General features: G+C 35.6%; 2 protein-coding genes across 2 annotated transcripts in view; both read right to left on the bottom strand.

Moving 5' to 3' along the window:
- Positions 1-9,011, bottom strand: part of LOC127837282 (sulfate transporter-like) — a 385,236-nt gene that overhangs the window by 55,260 nt on the left and 320,965 nt on the right. The window lies entirely within an intron of this gene.
- LOC127837283 (poly [ADP-ribose] polymerase tankyrase-2-like) overlaps positions 7,226-9,011 on the bottom strand; it is an 18,795-nt gene continuing 17,009 nt past the window's right edge. The window contains exon 3 of the transcript XR_008029214.1: positions 7,226-7,668. The gene's annotated coding sequence lies outside the window, so the exon portion shown is untranslated. The remainder of the gene's footprint in view (positions 7,669-9,011) is intronic.

Here is a 9,011-nt window from a genome sequence, read left to right as displayed (position 1 = left end):
GGATAAAATAACCAGTGTGCGACTAACGGGTCCATATAGATTAGCATAGCACTAACCCACGTGCTCTTAAACAATTTATAATTGGAATAACTGTTACATTTAAAAAAACGAGAACAGCATTATGAAATTCGGTAGAAACATGTTTCAATTGAATAAACTTGCATGTTATAAGGAATTGTTCCTTTTGTCACAATGGTTTCGAAAGTAATTTATTTAACAGATGTCTAGTTAATGTATACTTATCGTTTTTTAAATCATTTCTTACAATACAACACATCCGCATGAAACAATTATGACAAAGATACTACCAGTACATGTATTGTCACATGGCAAGCAGCAGTCGTTTGATGTTCATGCATATGAGTCAGGAAAATGTATTCAAATATTAGAGCATTAGCATATATTTGTGTCTTGTTTATGTATGCATATATACACTTTGTTATTTAATTATTTCTGAGTGTAATAAAAATAAAGGTACTCGTGATCCTGAGTGTATTAAACTGTTTAGTTCTCTGTTTAAAAAGGTTGAAATTTTACCATGTCATTATTATAAAATGTATAGCTTATCCTATCTTAGATATTAATCCGTCACTCTAATTGCTAATTTAAAGCAACTGTAAATTGATTGTATCAACAGACGACAATTGTAATTATTGAAAATGACAACCATATCGGTACATTTGACAGAAAACATTTGGACAAAGGAGAAGTTGATTATTACAAGCAATGTTCTCGCTTAAGTACAGTGGTTTATAATAACTTCTGATATATTAGTGTTAAAACAAAGATATATGTGGGTTATAATACGAGAGAAAACTAAAAGTATGGCTGACCATGTTTTGGAAACGTTTGAAACTGATGTTGTTTCAATCATTTTCCTTCTGTTTGTTTTCAATAGCTGGCAAATTGGCTACTTTATTATTCTTGCACAACTTGCAACAACCCCCTGCTATGTAGCAAGACAAGGATCCGAGCCACGTCATAGCCGTCACCACGCAACCAAGAACCGCGACCGACAGAAAACACGGACAACATAGACAACCCTTCTACGTGTTTATCTTTGCAAATTTCGTCTTGCTCTCGCATCTTCTTATCCAAACTGATGTCAGACGCGGTTAGCGGCTTATCACCACGTTTATACACTGCGCAACAATGTATACATCCGTACCCTAAATAGGCGCACGGACACGTTAAAAACGCCTCCGGGGCTGCATTGCAGTTATCCTCGGCCATTTGTTAACACCCATCGCTGTTACATTCTGCAAAAGACATCCTATTATTTAGTTTAAACTCATTTATTTAACATCGGTTCCTAATACACTAATACAATACTAACACAGAATACGGATTGTTTTATAGATATTTAAAGTTGACTGAAAATTGGGATACAGGAGTTGAACATTCAATACCTTAAAAGGGTTATAAACTTATCTGGGGGTATATAAGACATTAAGTGGTAATCGATATAAACTAATCGGTGACCACTTTATTCAATTGACAATCCCATAATCGATAAATTGACCGCCGCCATATTGGCTATCACGTGACCAAGCCGCCATCTTGGTACTGAAGAATTTGAAAAATAACAGCGTTCTACATGGGGGACATCACGGACTCTGGATGAGACGAATATGAAACGGGACCGTATCGGCAAATATCTTGTCGTAACTTAGTCACGTGACCGGTAGCTATCGATTAGCGTACATCGAAGCGCCGAGGTTATACATTTTGATGTACCCACTTACGTCTTTTTCAATTATACTCTCATTTCTCGGCCGATTTTGACAAATTTTATATCATTAGAAAGCCTACGTTACGTAGTTTTCAGATATATAAATATATATTATGTTTTTCTTCTGATTTCGACAGCCCGGCGAGTTAAAACTTTAACTTTTGCAAATATCACACCGTTGTAGAATCTAGATTTACGGTTAACATGTTCGTACTTTATACTTTACTTTATTCCTTATTTACTTTCATTTTTAAACTCTTTTTTCTATCGTATACAGAATTATATTCTCTTAAGCAAGATGTAGTTTTAAAAACTGAACTCCAAATGTAAACGCTACAAATCGGTATAAAGTACGAACATGTTAACCGTAAATCTAGATTCTAAAACGGTATATTTGCAAAAGTTAAAGTTATAAATCGCCGGGCTGCCCAAATCAGAAGAAAAACTGCATATATATTTATATGTCTGTTTCCATTCTGACGCCATTACATGATGATTGAGGTAAAAATGTAGCCTCTAGTGTTCACACGATTTTATTAAGATTTGACCTAGTGACCTTGTTTTCAAACGACATGACACGTATTCAAACTTGTGTGAGATATCACAAAAACAATCATTCTGACCAAGTTTCATGAAGATTTGGCGACAAATATTACCTCTTGAGTGTTCACAAGGTTTTCCTATTATTTAACTAGTGACCTAGTTTTTGACCCGACGTGACATATTTTCGAGCTCGTTCGAGAATTTATCAAGAAAATCATTCTTACGAAGTGTCTTAAAGATTTTTTGAGAAATGTGACATCTAACCCTCAGCAGGGCTCGAACCAGTGACCCCTAGAGTTCTGGAATAAAAGCCAATTAGACCGCTCGGCTATCCTACTAAGTATGTATGACAGTCGTATTTTAAACTTTAAATAAGCAATCTTTGTAGTTTTACCAAATTAAACGACAACAACAGACCTCTCCAAATTATTCAATCGTTTCGCGTTGCAACGCTTTATAATTTTTAGGTTTTTTAATCGTCAAAAGATGCATATAATGGCTATATTAGAGCATGGTAAATGTACAGTATTACTGTTTCCTCACAAATATCATAACTAAAACGAACATGTGCGATTCTGAAACAACTTTTTTTAAATTTTGTCAATTTACCAAAACGTGAAAAGGCCCCTTTAAGGTCCTCTTTTAACATATTTTTTCGTAATTTTAGCTATTTAAGTTACTTTATTTATTTATATTATTTATTTGTTTACTCATTTATTTATTATTTGTTCATTCACGTAGTAATGTATTAAATTATTTATTTATTTATTGCCACCAATTTTAAAACAATTCAATAAAAAAGACAAGAAAATGTCATTAAGACAGATAATTTTACCTTCAGAACAATTCAATTCCTCACGCTCTTCCGTCATTTCCGATTCCCACTTTTTATTCAAAATAACTAAATAAATACATAAAATGTTATTGTTCGTGTTTTTAAAGGTATATACTTGGGGTGCATGGAATGAATCAAATAGTTAAACATATCCCTATCTGTTCCATCAAAGCGGTAATATGATACTAGTATTCGATCGACAGTTCGATATACATAATTACGAAACGGCTCATTGGAAAAGATAATTTAAATTATGAACTTCCCGCTTGTCAAACACTTCAAATATCGCATTAAATGTAATTCGATACCTTAACCATAGCAGCATGAAGTTTCCTGGCTTTTTTCCAAACCGACTATAGCACAATTTGAAAAGTTTGATTTATAGGATGTTTTACGCTGTTTTTAACACTGTTTCATTCATATTGAGGGCAACATTACACTTAACTCAGGCGCACCTGGTACGAAATGCACCAGACGACTTTCAAACATATAATATGAAAGTAAAAATAGATATTTACAAGTGCTGGTTTATACAATATAAGCTGTTGAAAACTTGCGAAAAAAAATGAGAAATTGCTTATTGTGAGCAATTTCTCATTTTGTCTTATAACTTTCAAACGTTGTCTGATGCAAACCCCAAAAATGCGTCTGCAAGCACCTAAGAGTTAACAATAAGACTCTAACCCATTACCGACCGTTACGAGATTTTACCCCAAAAAAAATCATTCGACTTTAGAAATAATTGTGGGAAAGGAGAAATTGCTAAACAGTTTCTCCTTTACCGACAATGATTTCTTCCCTACCAAAACAATTTCTTCGTATTATTTTACAATTTCAATTGTCGTCTGTAACATCTTTCAATGTGGATCAATCCAGAAAGTGTCGTTTGGTAAAGAGCTGTCTTAACCAATAGGAACTCCGCCAGTGATAGACCCCTTTCACATTTTTATCTCCCATGTCGCGTACTTTTCCAAAGATGTACGGAATTTCCTTTCCTGCAATCGATTGGCATTAGATTCTTCGGTATCGGAGAAATACATGCATTTTAGCACTCGTCAGACTTAAATCAAATCGAATGGACAATTATGACTAAAAAGAAATGTGCAATTTTCGGTGTACCATGTACACTAAGTAAATTTACATGGATGGGCGAATTCTTCAAAACAGATCAAAACGAACAATACAGGGGGAAAAAATCTTAAAGTTCTTTAAGTTCTTAAAGTTCAAAGTTCATATTTTATAACAATTGGGCACTTCATATATTAATAAGTTTTATTGAAAACATAAACAGCATAAATGATTGCATTTTAAATTTAATAGATATACATGTATTTAAAAAATAATGAAAACACGTACGAAACGTATCATTTTATTAAAATGTATCATACAGTAGAGTAAGCGATTGTGTTCCGCAAGGTTGCGATTAATAGCGATTGCGTTTTTAACCGTTTTTTCTGATTAACAATCCATGGAACGGCTCATATATATCTGATTAACAATCCATGGAACGGCTCATGTATATCTGATTATCAATCCATGGAGCGGCTCATCAATATCTGATTAACAATCCATGGAATTGATATCAAGGTAGCAATGTGACACTTCACATACGTGTTTATGAATGCACAATGAACATTAATGTGTCTGCTCATACATTTCATCTCCGTTGCATCTTTTTAGACATATTGCTGAAAATAAATGGTCCGTGCTCTGTGAAAAGGGGGTTTAATGCATGTGCGTAAAGTGTCGTCCTAGATTAGCAGGTGCAGTCCGCACAGGCTTATCATGGACGACACTTTCCGCCTAAACTGCATTTTTGCTCAGAAGAGACTGATCATGGACGACCCTTTACGCACATGCATTAAACCCTCTTTTCACAGAGCGGGGCTCAAATGCTTGATGCAAGAGACAGGATATGTTCTTTTAAATGTCATTTTCTTACACTTGTCAGAACTTTTGTCAAGAGCAAAAATTCGTCCACCATGGATGGATTTGGAAATAACTAAGCAAACGTGATCGGAATGATTGGAACAGTGCGTACAAGATCCACACCCAAATGTCAAGGTATAGTTCAAGGTCAAAGCTGAGCTGTTCGTGATCTTCATTTTACCTTTTATGGATCATACACTTTGTCTAACATTAAATGAGTATCAAATACCATAGCAAAAATGGCATAAATTGTGCCAAGGAGTGCCCATGTTCTTAGGTCAAAGGTCAGGGTCACAAGCATAGGTCAATTGTCAACAGATGAAGTGAACGAACATTCTTTAAAACGGCGTATTTAAGTAGGCATTTGCGTTCTTGTTTTTAATCTCGATGAAAATAAAACTCAACCACCATGGCCTTCTTAGTAGTCGAACTCAATCACCGTGGTCTTCTTAGTAGTCGAACTCAATCACCGTGGTCTTCTTAGAAGTCATCCGCGGCAGCCAATTGTATAAAGCTGGATATGTTTAGCCAATTAAAAAGATAGCCTATATTAGAATAAATATAACCGAAGTCAAATACTTTGGCTAAATCATATCCAAAACTTAACCGAAACGTGTACCTGCTCGTATAACAATATTTTATAGAATCGCTCACCAAAAAAGATATCCTATAATTGAAGATAACCAAAAATTATCCGCTGCAGAAGAGTTTTTAAGATTTATACAATTGTGTGCCAGCAACTTAAAGGGCAATTGTTAGTACGGCGGTAACGTTTAAAAAAATAAAACATAGAAAGTACTTAATTCTTAGGATAATGTTCGTGTAAAAGTGCAACATTTTTTTATACAAACGCCTTCTGACGACTTAGAAGCAAACATCACTTGAAAACCACGAGACAAAATGATACTTTTGCTGATAACGACCAAGTTATTCTTTTATCTCATTTTGTTCCAACTTCAATTTTATTATTACATATCTGGTCATAAAAAGTATTGCTGATTTTGTAAAAAAAAATCATCCAATGTAGACACCAGAAATCAGAAGTTCTCAGTAGTGAAAAACGTCATTTGCTGCTCAAAACAAGCAATTTCCAATTTTTGTCAAAATGGTTTTTATAATTATCAAATTGATACAGTCCTTTGTTAATAATTTGCTTTTGCCCTCAGTAAAAATGTTGACCAGTTTCAAACTACCCAATTGTCCATATGCTATCATGCCCTAAGGTTATAACAAAAAAATAATGTTCAGCTCTATGAAACATTAAATTTATCCAGCTCACACATGTTTAAATGCCAACAATTGTTGACATTTTAGCCTTTACAGTCATGGTGGACGACATCATCTGCTGATTTGAACATTACAATATAATTGATATGCACTTTTTAAATATATATTAGAACATTATATTTCATGCTCAATTCAATTGAGCATGGAAAAGGTTGTATAGCATGGGGTCCAGATCATAATGTCAGCATATAATAATCTAATGTAACGTGCTTTGCGATGTTTATGTGATGGCTTTTCTGGAAATTTATTGTGACAACTTTATTGCAGACAGCTTAAATACTGACGACATTAGATATCAATCGATGGCCATTTGAGCACCTTAATTCTCATCATGAGGAATTACTCCCTTTCTGTTAAAATGAAAACTCTGCTGCTTCTACATTAACTCATTCGCGTCTGTTACTCTTTACAGCAGATGACTTTAAATCAGTTTTATGAAAAAGCAGTTAGAGATTTAGACATCAGTGTAGATCAATCAAGATTGATGTTTAATATATCACTAGCTCTTGAAACATTTTTGCAAAAGGAGAAATTAATGTCTGCACAAATGCGTCTGAACGCACCACAAGGTTCTGCCAAATATTTGTATCCGGCAATAAAATAGTCAGGCGCGTAGCGGCCTATACGCAGATTACACAGGTGCCTACACATCGTTTCGAAAATTTGAAACATAAAATGTCAAAAAATACATTTTAAAATAAAAAAAGAATTATACCAGTATAAACAAATCCTTGCTTACGACCTTTGTGCTGAATATTCTTTTAAAACAGTATGGTAAAGGGGAGAAATTGCACGTGACGAGCAATTTCTTCTTTACCCACAATATTTTATAGAGCAGCAGAGATCTGTTATTTTCATGCACGCCCGGACACTCCATCAGACTGCCTACGTACACAACCTTAGTTTAAACGTATTTATTCATTTCGTAATCATACAATTCAATACATTGTTACAAAGTATAAATTCATGGATAAGAAAACAAGCTTAAAGCTTATATTAATTCTTTTCCATGGCGAAGTTGACTCATATACGTTTTGCATTTATGCGGCCACAAAAACATGGATGCGCTCACGTATTTGTTAGGATTGTGATCAGATCGGGTTCAAAGTTAAAACGGAATCATGGTAGTGTGGATATATGTCATACAAACGAAATGGATATTTAATTTAGAAGGTACTGAGGCGTAGTGTCACAGAGGCCCCTACAAGGGTCGGGTCAGCGTCCACAGCAGCATCGCTCTACGAGTCAAGTCGTTTAGTTGCTTCAATAAACTGCTGGACACGAAGAAATAATATAGTGTTTTCCTGATAGTTTAAATGTTCGTCATCACTAAGTACACAACCTTGATGGTCTAGCTACGCCCCTGATAGTTAATGGCGGAGCATATAAAGCATGATCTTCACAAAGGCTCGCCGACGCGCACAGTGAAACGCAATCAGCGTGTCCGCTTTGTTTGAATCGGATTTTTCTAAGAACTCGAATCGGAATATATCTTCTCTATTGGGCAAAAAGTACACCGGTAACTTCCTTTGGAGAAGACTACAATCAAGGATTTGTAGAAGTCGAACGGAGATGTTCACAATCGCATTGTTCGTAGATTGGTAATCCGGCTCGACCATTAAACCGTCGGTTTTAGATTGACGGAGCACATGGAATAGGCTGTTCTTCAGCATGTAACTTGTAACGCAGTCGCCAGCTGCAAATAACGGGAAGTGATCGTGGTTTGCGTCTGGATCTATCAGAGGCATGATATCCTTGTGGCGTAGCAGCTTGCAAAGACGATAACTTTCTCTATAATACTGGGGTAGCGATTTCATCAGACAAATGTCTGCTGCATAGCATGAAATTCTCATTACCGTACCGGACAGGTGATACGGGTTTTGTAATAGTAACAAACACCCTTCTGATCGAATCTCGTCTGTCATCATATCGATTGCATTGAAATCCGTGTTAGATGGCCACCATCCGTGTTTACTTACCGCCGGTACGAGATCCATGCTGATTTCCTCGTCTATATATGAGCATCCCACCCAGCGTACTTTGAGTGTGAACACGGGTCGATCATACTCTTCAGAATGGCGGATTTCTCCATTAAAGTAGATCTGTTCGCCTAACCATATGGGCTTATTCATGACTATCCGTCGGAGCAACTTGCCAAACACACATCGGACCTCTGTCGCACTACATTTCTGGTTTGAGTCAAAGAACGCACTAAACTCTGGTGGGATTTCTCCATGTGCCTTTAACTCTGCGAAACCTAATATGATTCAATCGACTTTGACATTGGTAAATTGAGACCGACGTATTACTATCCTCAAAATGCAAAGTTTTTGCTATCTTAAAATAATTAAATGAAGGGCGTCTAATTTCGCCCGTGCACAAGCATATCACTGGTCTTGATCGAAAAAGGCACAACTTCAGGTAGAGACAAAATTGAGTACCGCCCATTCATATCGAGACATGCGATGTGCATTTCACCCATTACTCCATTTAGATTCGTTTTAACCCATTACCAAACGACACAATTTGGACTGTCCCAAATTGAACGAGATCGTAGACGACAATTAAAACTGTAATGGAATGTAGAGAAATCGATTTGGCAGTATATAAATTATTGTGATAAAAGAAGAAATTGCTCACTTTGAACAAAGTCTCCTTTTATCACATTGATTTCTAGAGTCGTCT

The sequence above is a fragment of the Dreissena polymorpha genome, chromosome 7 (assembly GCF_020536995.1).
Source record: "Dreissena polymorpha isolate Duluth1 chromosome 7, UMN_Dpol_1.0, whole genome shotgun sequence".
NCBI lineage: Eukaryota > Metazoa > Mollusca > Bivalvia > Myida > Dreissenidae > Dreissena > Dreissena polymorpha.
Note: the sequence above shows the minus strand (reverse complement) of the source record. Positions and strands in the feature narration are given on the sequence as shown.